General features: G+C 40.0%; 1 protein-coding gene across 2 annotated transcripts in view; it reads right to left on the bottom strand.

Moving 5' to 3' along the window:
- SIAH1 (siah E3 ubiquitin protein ligase 1) overlaps positions 1 to 14017 on the bottom strand; it is a 72539-nt gene that overhangs the window by 7316 nt on the left and 51206 nt on the right. The window lies entirely within an intron of this gene.

The following is a 14017-nucleotide window of genomic DNA, read 5'->3' as shown; positions in this document are numbered from 1 at the left end:
ACCCGGCACAGCCCACAGGGACCCGGCACAGCCCACAGGGACCCGGCTCCTCCCGGGCGGCACCGCCTCTGCCCCCGCACCGCGTGTCCCCAGGGCCGTGCGGGTTCCGCACACGGAGCTCCCTCCGCAGGGCCGGGACCTGACCAACAGCACTCTGCTCGACGCCGACGGAGCTCATCATCCTCCCTAAAAAATTCTTTAAAAGCTACAGATCCGCTCAAAACTCTTTTAACGCGTGAACTTCACTTCCTGCTGTTTCAAGGACACTCCTCAGATGAGTATTTCCCACCGTGGATCTATAAAGTTCTATTCAACAGGAATTTTCTCCATTTGCATAAAGATTATTCAGTAAGCAAAAGCCTAATAATCTCAAGGAAAATGTGGCATATTTAAATATTCACACGGATTCTTAAAAAACTTAGAACAGTTTAAGGATAAAGGAGTTGAAAACCGAGTCAACATGCTTGCATGATGCACACACTGGGCTCAGAAGATCTTAAGACTTTATGGAGTACTGATGTAATGATTATAAGATCATGGAAGTACAACTTTCAGTGGAGGCAACAGAACAACACACTGCAATAATTTGTTTTGGTCACATAAAAAGTAAGGCTACAGTATCAGGGTAAAAAAAATTATCTTTAAAAATGTTTTCTATTTGAAATCCAAGTCCTGTCCAAGGATGACTTGTATCAGGACTTGAATACATGCCAATAATGCCCAATTACTATAAACAAAAGCTACCAATTCAATACAAGGCTCCCTTCAGCCTCATCCCCAAACATGCAATATCCATCATCCCACCAAGGAAGAGTCAAGAAAGTTTCTGAGCAGAACAGAAAACCTGCACAGAAACAGCTTTTGAGAAATTAAGAGCATGTTCTGCAGTGTCTGGAACAAGCCCTGGGCTCTGTCCTGCAGCACAGAGCAGTCCCCAAAGCAAACCCAGGGGCCCTGGGACAGGTTACAGCTAATGCTGCACTTGCTTTGCTCCACTGCAGCAGGGTGTACAATGCCTGAGGGAAGAGAGCTTTTGGAACCCCGGGCAGGTAACAGAAACACTGGGACAATGAAAAGACACAACCAATCCACTGTCTGAAAAGCTCTGCGGAGGCTCAGGCCCACGGAGAGCAGTTTCAAGTGAAGTTCACAAAGATGCCTTACTTGACATGGCAGAGAATTAACAACAGTATACAGGACTACACTGATACCCTTTCAGCTTCTCACCTTTCCAAGGTGTTACCTCCAGACACATTCTAGAAATCACATCTCCTGCGCTTCACTGGAATACAGGGCACCTTTGACAAATCCAGCTTAACACCATCCACTTCTCTCATATCAGATATCGTATCTTCACTCACATCTTCACCCAATCAAGACTAGACTTGTGTTTAACACTTTAATTTGCTTTTGAGAGGGTAACTGAATATTAGTTTTGGAACAAAAAAAACCCCCACAAACGTTCTGTATAGTCATCTTAATGGATGGAAGGGGGAAAAAATCTCTCATCTCATCACACCTAAGTGTGATACAAGGACAGATAAAATGATTTATCACAAATGTCTATATGTGATGGATAAAATATTTTTTTCTACTACATTTCAGAACTAACTGAATTCAGAGACTTCCACTCAAAATGAACTCCTAATGCATTACAGCCACCAAACAGAAAATCTTTCAAGTTTTTCAACTGTACAACCATATTTGAAAATGAGACCTTTTTAAACACAATACCCTGTTTACAGAGCACTGGAAATGAGAACAGGACAGTGTTCAAAGTTGTGAAAAACACAGGTTACATTTTTCAAGATGCAATACAAGCAAGAATGTAAAAACACAAAAGCTAATTAACTGTTCTAAATATTCATGAAACACGTGTTAATAAGAACTCAAAATAAGATTTAAGTAGCGTTAGGCTAACTCTATGTGAAAAAAACCTTTGGATACCATAGTTTTGTGCCATTACTGCTCAATTATGAGAAGTCAAACTACTGAGGACATCATCTTTAGCACTATGGAAAAGCCAGCTCTTCTACTATACATACTTACTACTTCTGAAAGTAATTGTCCAAGGAATCTACCTTTCCTCTGTCCCCTCTTGCACTCATAATTGTCAACACACAGCAAAACAGAAGGGAAAGAAGTTTTAGCAAGCTCTGTTGAAAATAATATATATTGTCCTCACCACCAGCTAACTCACAGTTCAGCAGTCAAAACACATCCAGTGTATTATGCACAGATTGTATCAGACAAAAGCTTGCAAATATTTTAAAATAAATTAGTATCTTTAATTTTTATTTAATGTAAAAGACATTTCAGGGCCCAAGGTTTTTCCACGTTGAAGTCCATCAGTTTCTCTCTTACAACTCCCAGGAGATGTCAGATCCCAAAGGCCTGGCAGAGTCAGCATCAAACACAGGTCTGCTCCTGCAGCTCTGACCCCTGGACACTGACATGGTGCATCCCTGCTCAGCCCCAGCCTCTGCACCTCCTGGCCTACTTCAACACTTTTACAAGACAGTTCATGACATAAATTATTAATCAACTATATAACACAATAATGAATTATGAATTTGTTTCAACCCTTCCAGACACTGTTTTCTTTAGTGCCCTTAACTATGCTATTTATTTCAGACACCTCAGGGCTTTCTCTTTTTCTGTATAATAAGCAACAGCTACATCAATCCAATGTAACACAATATTATAAAATAAGACCAAAATAAAATTACAAAATTTACAAAAAGTCTCAGGATGATTTCCTTTTTCAAAATATCATCTGTCCAGCTCATCTCCTTTTCCACACACAATTTCAACATTTCCCACTACCTCACAGTGACCCAGTCTGCCTGAAATTGTAGGTATCTCTTTTCCTTCCACCTCACCCTATCAACCCCACTTTTCAATCACCAGGAAAGGAGATCCCAGTGGATTCAATCACGGAATCAGTTATTGTCTTCATGGCTATCCCTGCAGTGAGCCATGAGCCCTTAACGCTCAGTGTTTCTGATGTTTATCACCCGTGTTCCCCTTACACACTGCGGTCACCAACTGAATCACGGCTGGTGGACAATCCAGATCCTCTTCAAATTCAACACATATCATGTGGCAGATGCAGATACAAACAGCACCATGTAAACACAAACAGTATTATTACACCCACCAAATGGCAGTGACCTGTTTCTAATCCAACACAAAACCCAGAGTTTGGCTAGTGCTGTTTGACTTCTGCTTCATCACTAACACTATTTCTCCTCTATAGATATGCCAGAATATTAAACATCAACCCAGGAGATGTTTTTTTTCTAGCTATTAAAGATTTTCTTTCCAACAACTTTGTAATGTAAAATTAAGAAGGAACAGTGTCCTATACAAGATATATAACAACTACATAAAAATCACATTAGCAAACAACAACTATGACTGAAGTGTTAATTTTTAAATGCAACAAAGAAGTCCACCAATTATAAAAAGTGAATAACCTGTAGCCAAACAGAGCTTCAACATCTAACTTAACATGGAATACTGGAGACTATACTGCTGTGCTACTCCAGCCTTGGCAAACAAAGACAAGCTGAGGAACACAGTTTCGAGAAAATATAACTATCTGATAAAACCTCAAAAACTAAAAATGTCTGTTCACTGGCCAAAACCTGAGTTTGTACCACTCCCTCTGTACTGTATAACTGGAGAACATCCGAGCCTTCATAGGTCTTAAGAGTTATATGTAGCACTAAATAAGAAAGCAGGTTTCTTTGGAAATTCAGACCATCAACAAATTATAAAGCAAAATAGGACATTTTTGCCTCTTGTCTTTTGAACTTGGAAGGAAAGGCAGCAGGACAGAAAGCAAAAGCTAGGGGAACTATCAAGGAAATTCCTGAAAATTCAAGCTACACTAAAACCAATTTACCAAATGCCACTGCGAGAAAAAGGAAATTCAGCAATACATTAAATAAACTGGTATAAGCAACAATATCAAACATTATTGATATTTGGCAATCTATTATAATAAAAGGAAGTTAAGCCTCAAAGTAGCTAGTGAAACTATACATGGTTAAAAAAAATACGGAGAAAAGCCCCATTATTTAAATACAAATCAAAACTAAGCATTTGCATTAAAAAGACATGGACCATTTCCAAACTGGACTTCACCATATTTTTTGTTTTTAAAAACAAAACAATAACTTATCTTGCTGTGACACTGCCAAATCCCACATCCTACAGAGGTGTGAAGATGGGGATAAAGAAACACTGCTCAAGGCTGTGTCCTGCGCACTCTTGCGTGGTACCTGTGACAAAGGACTTCTCTTTCCTGCATTCCCTGTGTCCTGGTTTGTGTCCCTAGTGCCAGTCAGCCAATGACACAGGACACCTGCATTTCCAGCATCCCACACATGGACCTACAGCACCAAAAACCACGGGATGGACTCAAAGCAGGAGCTGTCCCACACAACCTTCTCAGGTACCAAATGGACCGTGCCCATCTGGAGCTGCCATGGTCCGGGCATGGGACAACTCATGAAGATAAAGCAGAAGTACAGGTCTCAAAATAAAGATGTCGGAACCTAAGAAAATAAAGAAAAATTTCCTATGAAAATACAGGTATCTCTATGCAAATAATACATAACAGGGAAAAGAGTTTTTAATTTTTTGGTAATACCTAGCTTCCTTTCACTGTGAAAAGCGCACACTGAACTGAGCTGCATCAGGATCATCTTCCAACAATAATTCAGCCAAATAATTTCTATAAACACAGGGAGATAGTTAACTTTTAAGAAGTTCTAGACATACAATGCTGCAATAAAAAGTAAGAGGCATACAGGAGGATCAGCTACAAAGTGAATTAGTAACAGCACCAGAAAAAAAAAAAAAGGCAAGTTATTTTTCATGCTCTAACACATACTGCCATTCACAAGTATCTAAACAGGAAGCACTTAATTGTTCTACAAGGCATCATAGATGGGCTCTGTATACAATCACACTCTATTAGAATTAAAAAAAGGAAAAACAAAACAAACCCAAATCCCTCTGTAAACATTCACAGCAAATCCTACCAAGTGTGACACTTTGGGGGCTGTATTTCTCTTCTCAGTCAGATTTTGCAAAGCCTATATTCTCCACTGCATGCTGTAACTGCCATGCAATATTGCATCACCATTCCTGTGTCTGTGGCAGACACAGGGAAGAGGGTGTGGCATGGAAGCACCTACCTTAATTCAGTAAGGCTCAACTAAACCCAGAACCTGTACTTTGATGTGTCTTCACTTACAAAGTCTTTCTGTGATAACTATTCCAATTCAAATTCATGCTCAATGTTTTCCCTGCATAACTTAACAGTACTAGGGAGCAGACCATCAAAATAACCACACCTGACCAAGGAGGCCTGCAAAGAGAGACTGGCCTACAGAAGAGCCTGACCATGACACAGAAAGCCACTTGTAGGAAGAGTCAGGACAGGATGACCTACATTGACTATTTTTATAAAGATCCCTGCATGTTGTTCATTGCTGAGGTTCATATATATTTCCATTTTATATAATCATTTATTCCTGTGATCCTTCATTTGTTCTGTATTCTTGTATGCAGTCCTGGTGACAGTGAAGTCCTGTAAAGAAAGGCAATCTAAACTCCAGAGGGCAAATATGGAGGGGAGGGCCTGGGGAACAGAGATACTCATTCCAGAGAACAGACCTTGGTGTCCCAAGGTATGTCAGACATGGAATCTACACATAAATACACCCAGCATTGTACAACAGACTAGTGACACTGGAGGCCTAACTTTTAACTCCTCAGAAATTATGAATTTTTCAGAACCTCTAGTACTAACATACACAGATTCTCTAGTCATTCTGAGTGAGAGTTTTTACAAATCTGGGTTTTTCTTAACTCCATTTAATCTTCAGAAGAAAGAAAATTTAGAAGAATGTCCAATAAAGATAAGGTATTTATTTTATTTTATTATAGATACACATCACAAAGAGAATAAAACACAACATTTAAAACATAAAGGATCAAGTCTCTATTTTTAAAATGGACATTTCTGCATTTTGGAATTAAGATTTTCCTAGTATGCTACTAATTCAAAAGGAGAGCTGTGGAAATCTAAGATGGGCCACAGACAGAAAATAGAAAACACTGAAATTATTTACGTTGAAAGAAATATACAGCTTTAGTAAAAAAAGTACAAAATTACAGTGAGATTTTTCACATTTCTGATGGTTCCACTCTTTTCAGTACTTCATTTCTTTAAACTCCCACCTTCTGCATGTCTTGTGTTTCTAGCATCCATTCTTTGAAGCACGTGTGCCTCAATTAAAATCAATACTGTTTTATTTGACTTGGTTTTTCTCCACTCATCCACTCTGAATCAACTGTTTCTGTAAAACTGTGGAACAAACATTCAACTAGCACAATAATAAATATTTTTAAAAATCATTATTACAACATTACCTAAATTCTCATTCTTGGCTACTGCCAAGTCTATAGCCAAGACTGATCACTCTGCTGCAGAGAGCAACAGTTCTACAGCTTTTCATCAGAACCTCTCAGGTTTAAAATGCAGCTTTATCTCCCAAATAAGAGCTCTTTCCCAGCAAGTGTCCAGCCCGAGCACAGTGATCAGGAATGGGTGGAACTGCTGACTGCATAGAGCACCATGTTACACGAAAAGACTGAGCATTCCTTGAAACCTTAAAAATCCCCAACCAAACCCACGATTAGTGGTACTAGAGCAGAAGTCTGTGGCAGGGGAGACCTGGGGTTAGTTCCTGCTCTGTCACAAGCTTCTGAGTCACCATGGGCAAGTACTTCCCTGCTTCTTACAGGTTTTAAGCTACCACAAGTAGCTGCGAGCCTCAGACACTAATGCAAAGGGAATGAAACGACTTGATAAGGACACTAAATTAACCTCGTTAGACCTTATTCGAATTTACTTCAGGTTAGTAATAACTAAATATCACTACACACTAAAAGACACTGTTAAATTATTTAACATCTCAGTTTTTATAGTCAGCAATCATCAGACTTCAATCACTGTTTACTCTCCAACTCCTGCTCACATATGGATAACTGCCCTCTCTTCACTCCAGTATTTTGTACATTAAAGAGACAAATTAGGGAGACACTGGCAACACCCTTCTCACTACTTCTATAGTATCTAATATGAAGGCCTCCTGATTTTATGAAAGGTAAATAAAGTAACCTTTCTTAAGAGTGATCCTTGTATTACAAAAAAAATTCCCTCCAGCTTTTTTTGGGAAGCTCCAAGTACCCAGATTCTCAAGCGATTCAAATTCGAAAGAAAAAAGCTCTTAGGCAAGAGAAGCACATGTTCTTTTATTGCCATTAAATTCTGATCAGGTACATCTCAAATGCCAAGTAAAATGCACTCACTATTTCACTTATCTGTATTGCCTGAAAAATGCTTCATGGCATACAAAATTAAAATTCAACCATAATCACTCTGAAGTCAGGCCTGAGTCTGTACCAGAAATTAAAACACAAGATATTATAAAAGGTTTGGAAATGACAGGCGTAGATGTATCTTTCTGCTACTTCACATTCTCTTTATCTGCACTTTCTAAAAGCAAGACTTACCATTATGTCCTTCTCTGTAAAATACTGTCCTCTCCTCCATTATGTAGTAAAAATCAAAACCTGAGTCTATGTTGCAGTGCTGAATCCTGAACATCAAATCCCAACAGTGACTCACTATCTAAAGCACAGCTGTAAACTTCAGTACTTTTTAGCCTTTTTCTTTTACAGGAGTATTACCAAAATACAATAGGTTGGAAGGTCAAGCATTCAAAAATTGGGAAATAAAAAATGTAAAATTTCATGGACAACCCTAGGCCTACTCCCTCCTATTCTCATTAAGGAACAGCTTCATGACATGCTCTTTTTGCCCACGCTCAACTCCAGTAGTAGACAAGCACCTGTATCCATGGAAGAACTACGACAGTACATGTAGGAACAACTTTGGTTTAAATGGAACACCTGATCTTAAAATAAAACTGTTTAAGGCAGCAGCTGGTTTTCATATGCACAAAAGTGTTCTTAAAATTACTGCTTTACAGGTGCTGTTTTAGAAGAATGTCCATTTTTTATTTGTAAGATTTCCTTTCTAATAATTACACTTGACCTAGCACAAAGCCAGAGTAAAATTTTATAGTACACCATCAACATCTGCCAGCCAAATGATTCCCTGGTCACACCTGTGCAACCAGTCTCCAAATTACATCCTCACTATACTTGTGTAATCACACAGATATCGGCCACGGAGGGAAGAACCGTACACAAATTAACTCTCAATTGAGTTAACACCTTCATGCACTAAAAAGGGGGAAAAATTCCTGTGAATGAAAGTCATTTTGCGACTCTAAAGATTTTTATATAAATATATGTGCATATATATTTCAAAATAAACAGTCATTCAGAAATCAACATATTAGCTGAGCAGAGAATTTTCACAGTTTTTAAAAGACAACTGCACATAAGAAGATGGAAAGGAGCAAAACTTAAGGCTCAAATATAGGCAAAAGTGAACAACTTTACATGAATTTAAAAATTAGGTTATATACCTATCAACACACAAATGCATATCAAAGCACGTTTCACACATAATTTCCAAAACAATATTAGGTAATTTAAGAAGATTAAAATATGAAACTGTAGCAGACCTATATCTGGTAAAAAAAAAAAAGACAGGAGGTAGTGAGGTTTCAAAAAAAAAAATCAGAATCCATTTTTACAGAACTAAGGACAGGATTAAGGACTATCTAAGCTGATACAAGGAGTTACAGCCATTATCTTTCAAAGAGAAAGTAGCAACATTACATGTTTTAAAGGTTCTTAAATATTTTAATAGCACTTTTAAGAACTGCTCAGTTACAGTATTTCTTAAGAGCTTTCAGATACCATTACAAACCCGTGAAGAACATGGTTTATCCACAGCACAAAGAACACTCCAGCAGGTAGAGGCTCCCCAGTGCCAGGTACACACAGAGCATGTCAGACTGTACCACCACTTCTACAACAAACAAAAGGCTGCCACCAACACCAATGGTTGTGCTGCCACCTTGTACCACTAGTTTTCTTTCTTTTTAAGGTAATGTATTCAACAAGATCAGTCTTGCACAACTACCTGAGCACTGGCACACCAGGAAGACACCAAGACCAAGTGGCAAAGGAGGGCATGGCCATTCTTTGTCAGCCCCAAGTCTTCACCTACACTGCTCCTGAGCACACCCACACCTCCTGCAGCAGAGCTGAACCTGAGTTACCACGCAGCTCTGGGCAGTGACCCAGCAAACAGGTACCCATTCCTCACAGGCAGAGAGTTTTCAACTAAACTTGGGACTAAAACTGCCCCATTCACACTGGTGGCAGAAACACTGCAAGCTAACGCTGGCAGTCCAACAGAAACTGTTTTTAGCTACTGCAGAACTGTACCCTGGATGTGCCACAGCTTGTGCAGTGCTACATCTTCTATTATTTCTTCTTTCCTAACACTGATGCGTAAACAGCAAATAACCACATATTTTAGAAATAATGCTGACTTTTAGAAAAATCATAGGAAAAAATTACTTTTAAACCCCATTTCAAACTAATACCTACATCACATTTCAGCATGAAGCAAGGTGTACTAAGAATTACAAAACAGAACTCAGAAACTTAACATTTCAGTTGCCAGCCCCTTGCAAACTATAGAAGACACAGAACTTTCCCTCATGAAAGATATGTAATACAGAGCAAACAGAAACCAAAAATTACGTCTTTTAACACATGTACATTTCTAAGCTAGACACCAGTTCTAGCAATTTTTATGCAATTTATTTTCAAGATTTCTCTCCTCTAGTATAACTGTAAATTGTTTCAAAATAGTCCTACTGCAGTTAAAACCTTTGGACAACCCTTACATCAACAAAATTTAACATACAATTTTCCTTCATATATAGTTTTCCTTTTACATATTTCATCTGACCACATGTTTGAACATGACTCTTGAAAGCATGGCATTTTAAATGCTCTTCCTTGACAGCATTAAAAAAAAAACCTTGAAAAGCAACTGTGGTCTTTCATCAAAGACTAAATTACTTTTTGCTCCATTTAGTACTACCTGCAAGAACTGTAGAAAAAAACCTTAAAACATTTCACTTAAAGATTTCGTGCCACTGTGCTTGGTTTTGGTTGGAATAGAGTTAATTTTCTTTGCACTGGCTGCAATGGGGCTGTGCTTTGGATTTGTGCTGGAAGCAGTGCTGATAAACACAGAGATGGTTTTGCTATTGCTGAGCAGAGCTTGCACAGCCTCAAGGCCTTTTCTGCTTCTCACACTGCCCCAGCAGAGGGGAGGCTGGGGGTGCACAACACACTGGGAGGGGACACAGCCGGGACAGGTGACCCCAGCTGACCAAAGGGATATTCCAGACCATCTGGCGTCATGATCAGCACACAGAGCTGGGGGGAAGGAGGAGGAAGGGCAGGACATTTGGAGTGATGGCGTTTGTGTTCCCAAGGAACCATCACCCCTGATGGAGCCCTGCTTTCCTGGACATGGCTGAACATCTGCCTGTCCACAGAAAGTGGTGAATGAATTCCTTGTTTTGCTTTGCTTGTGTGCACAGCTTTTCCTTTACCCGTTAAACTGTCTTCATCTGAATCCACAGGTTTTTTTCACTTCTACTTTTCCAAGTCTCTCCTGGATCCCACAGGTGGGGAAGTGAGAGTGGCTGCGTGGTACTTAGTTGCCAGCCAGGGTTAAACCACGCCAGCCACACAAACCACAGTTCAAAGAACTTCTGTTTCACTTTTAAGGAGCTGATGACTAATTTTTTAAGCAGCAGAAGTTATCACTATACTTTCCCTCTTTTTCTTCATCTCTCAGCAAGGTCATCAATTGCTACAACAAAAGATACAAACATGTTTCTGGATAAATCAAACCAAAAAGGAATAGTCAACAACAACTGTCTGTAGAGCAATTTGCTGCTCTTTTTATAACAATTTCCCTGGAATATATCCATGGTAATTTTATAAAATCCGTTTCCAGATGCAATAGGACAAATACAGGCTTTACTATTTAAATAATATTTTACTTTCTCACTGAAAACATAGCCAACCTCAGTTTTTGTATTCAGCTTCTACAAAGAAAAACAAGTCAAAATCAGAAGTGGACCATTTGGTTAGCTGTAATTATCTAGCACTTTATCTGATTAAAGTACTGTGGAATTAGTAACCAAATCTCTCATTATTCCTGTGATAACACAAAGAATCACCATTTTATATATTCACTCACATAGGCATATATTTAAAGTAGTTGTCCTGAGCATTGCAGAAACACAGTATGCAGTTTGGATCAGAACTGGAATATATATCTATAGTGGTATAAAACTTAAAGAGTTAATGGGGCATTAATGCCAGGTTTTGTCTTCCTGCTTTAGTTAACAGCTAAACATACCATAGCTTGATATCAAACTGCTCCCAAGTCAATGATTTAGGAAGATTTTTGCTATGTGCAATTAAGTGCTAATAAGAAAAACTCAGATAAATCTGAAGTAACAGCTCATGGTAACAACACAGTATATACGCCTATCAGTTCCTAGTCCATGTTGTGATACTGTACACAGAAGACATACACCAAAACTGCATTTTGATCATGACACCGAACATTTAAGAAACATACATTTTGAAAAAGAATAAACTGCTTACAACAAATTTTCTTATTAATGAAACAAAACATTTACTGAGGTAATGATATCTCTCTAATTGTTGTGTATTTTTGTTATAGTCAAGAGGGGTATCTCTTACTAACCACAGTTTTCACTTTTCTTAATGCTAACTTCCCTTCAAAAACCAAAGCAACAACAACAAAAAAATCCGGTAAAAAAAATCTCCTGCATCTACAATGTTCATGATGCTTAAGACTGTAAACTTCAGAGATGAGATCTTAAGGTTTAGGCACCACATGATGGCTGAGATGAACCAGAGCCTGCCAGTATCCTCACTTCACTGCTGCTGCTTTCTGCAGCAGGTAGCACCAAAGCACCAGCCAGGAATCCAGGTAACCAGGAATCCAGGTAACCGCAGTCAGCAGCTGGAAAAACCGTTTGCACTTTGGCTTTCTGCAGACTGGGCACATGCACTACAACTGAAGGACTGAGTTCTTTAGATGTGTCCAGAATTACAAATACCATTGATTCACCTTGACCATTCTAGTTGGCTCCCATAAATGAGACAATCACTAAAGCAAAAAACACACTAATAATCTGGCAAAACTCAGGCCAGTGCTAGAAGCTGACACTTACATGGCTACAAGCAGAAAAATACAGCAAAGCAATTTTAACTTAAAATTAAGAACATCATGTTCCTCATAGCAGTTGCATGCATAGTCTTCCAGACTGTTTCATCTGAAGATCAGAGTTCATAAAACTGTCCTACTTGATTTCTTTGAATTTTGAGACCAAAAAGAGTTGCTTCTCACATGAACATGCTCATGCTCCCCCCTCTTCCACATTAGAGGCAGGTGTCTGACATCAGAACAGAATTTCTTTCTCAATTCACACTAAGCAAACAGTAGCAACTCTATTCAAAACTAACTATGAAAAGTACTCATGTTATTTAAAGTATTTACTTTCCTTGGTTCATACCTACTTAGTTGGAGCCACTGAATTTCTGAGCTAACTCCTTTAGTACAGTCTAATTAGGCTGTGGCATCAAAACCTTATCAACAGATGTGACACACTAATGGTTAAGATACTTCATCAGAACATGCACTTCCAGGTCAAAAATGCCCATCATTTCATCAGTCTCAGAATTCTTGGGCCACAACAGATTTCTAAAACTGTACCACTGATGGATGAGCCTTATCCTTGTACTTTCCTACATAATTTTTCACTGCTCTGAGAAGTGCTAAGGCTATTTAAGAACAACAGTTTCTACTGACAATAACATAATTATGATTTCTAGCATTCAATTTTCACACCAATGTTACAGCATAGAACAAATGACAAAAGTAGAACTAATCGACCTATGCTTTAGGTATACTCCCCAAAGTTATTTTCTGCAACAAATGAGTAGTCCAGAAATCCAAGTTTTATCCTAAAAGCCTCTCTGTATTAGTCTACCTGTATCCCAGAAACTCAAATCTTCTTGCAGATCAGCTTGAATAAATCAGGGTTGAGAAGACTCCCTTCCATTTTCCCTACCCGTCTGGAATGCACCGTGCTAACCTCGAATTTGGGAGGGAGATTAAGAGACAACTGAAACTACGTCCCGTGCGTGGAATATCCCATGTCCTTCATGACCTAGTCCAGTTTAGCTATGGGCTTCCAAACAGACACTCATCTGCCACGTTAAACAAATTAAACCACTTTATTTATTTAGCATATGAGTAAACTGCTTTCAGGGGAAAGGCAATATTCACCCAGACTGGCTGAAATAGAGACTGCAGAGAGAATATTGGAGAAATATTGTATGAACGTGAGCTTATAACAAAAGTGCCACCAGTTCACCACTGGAAAAAGAAACTCGGTGAATAAATATTCAGAATGCTTTGCCTTTCACTACAAACACTGTTGTTTCCCGTCCTTTTAAAACCGCGGAGAAGGGGAAAGAACGAAGATCTCCAGGCGTTTAATTCTGCAGGGGAACCCGAGGGACAAGCCAGAACCTCCCTCCCTCTCTGCCCTGCCCGGATTAGGTAAGAGCCAGCCGCGCTCCCGGGGAATGTCACGGCGGGGCCACGAGCGGCCCATTTCCCGGGGCAGCCCGTTCCAGGGCCCGCCGTGGCCAGGCCGCCTCCCCGGGCCGCGCCGGCCCCGCCGCGCCGCCCGAGCACAAAGCGCGGCAGGGCCGAGCCCACAAAGCGAAGGGGCAGCCCCGGCCGGGCGGAGCGGGCCCGGGCCGTGCCGCCGCCCCCGACCCACACAATGGCCCGGCGGAAGGGCCCGGGGCCGCCGCCGCTGCCCGGCCCCTCAGGCCTCGCCACAGCTCCGCCCGCCCGGGCCTCGCTTAGGCCGCG

This window comes from Neopelma chrysocephalum, unplaced genomic scaffold (genome assembly GCF_003984885.1).
Source record: "Neopelma chrysocephalum unplaced genomic scaffold, ASM398488v2 Primary Assembly neopelma1_68, whole genome shotgun sequence".
Lineage (NCBI taxonomy): Eukaryota > Metazoa > Chordata > Aves > Passeriformes > Pipridae > Neopelma > Neopelma chrysocephalum.
The sequence above is the reverse complement of the archived record's forward strand: the minus strand, read 5'-3'. Positions and strand labels throughout refer to the sequence as shown.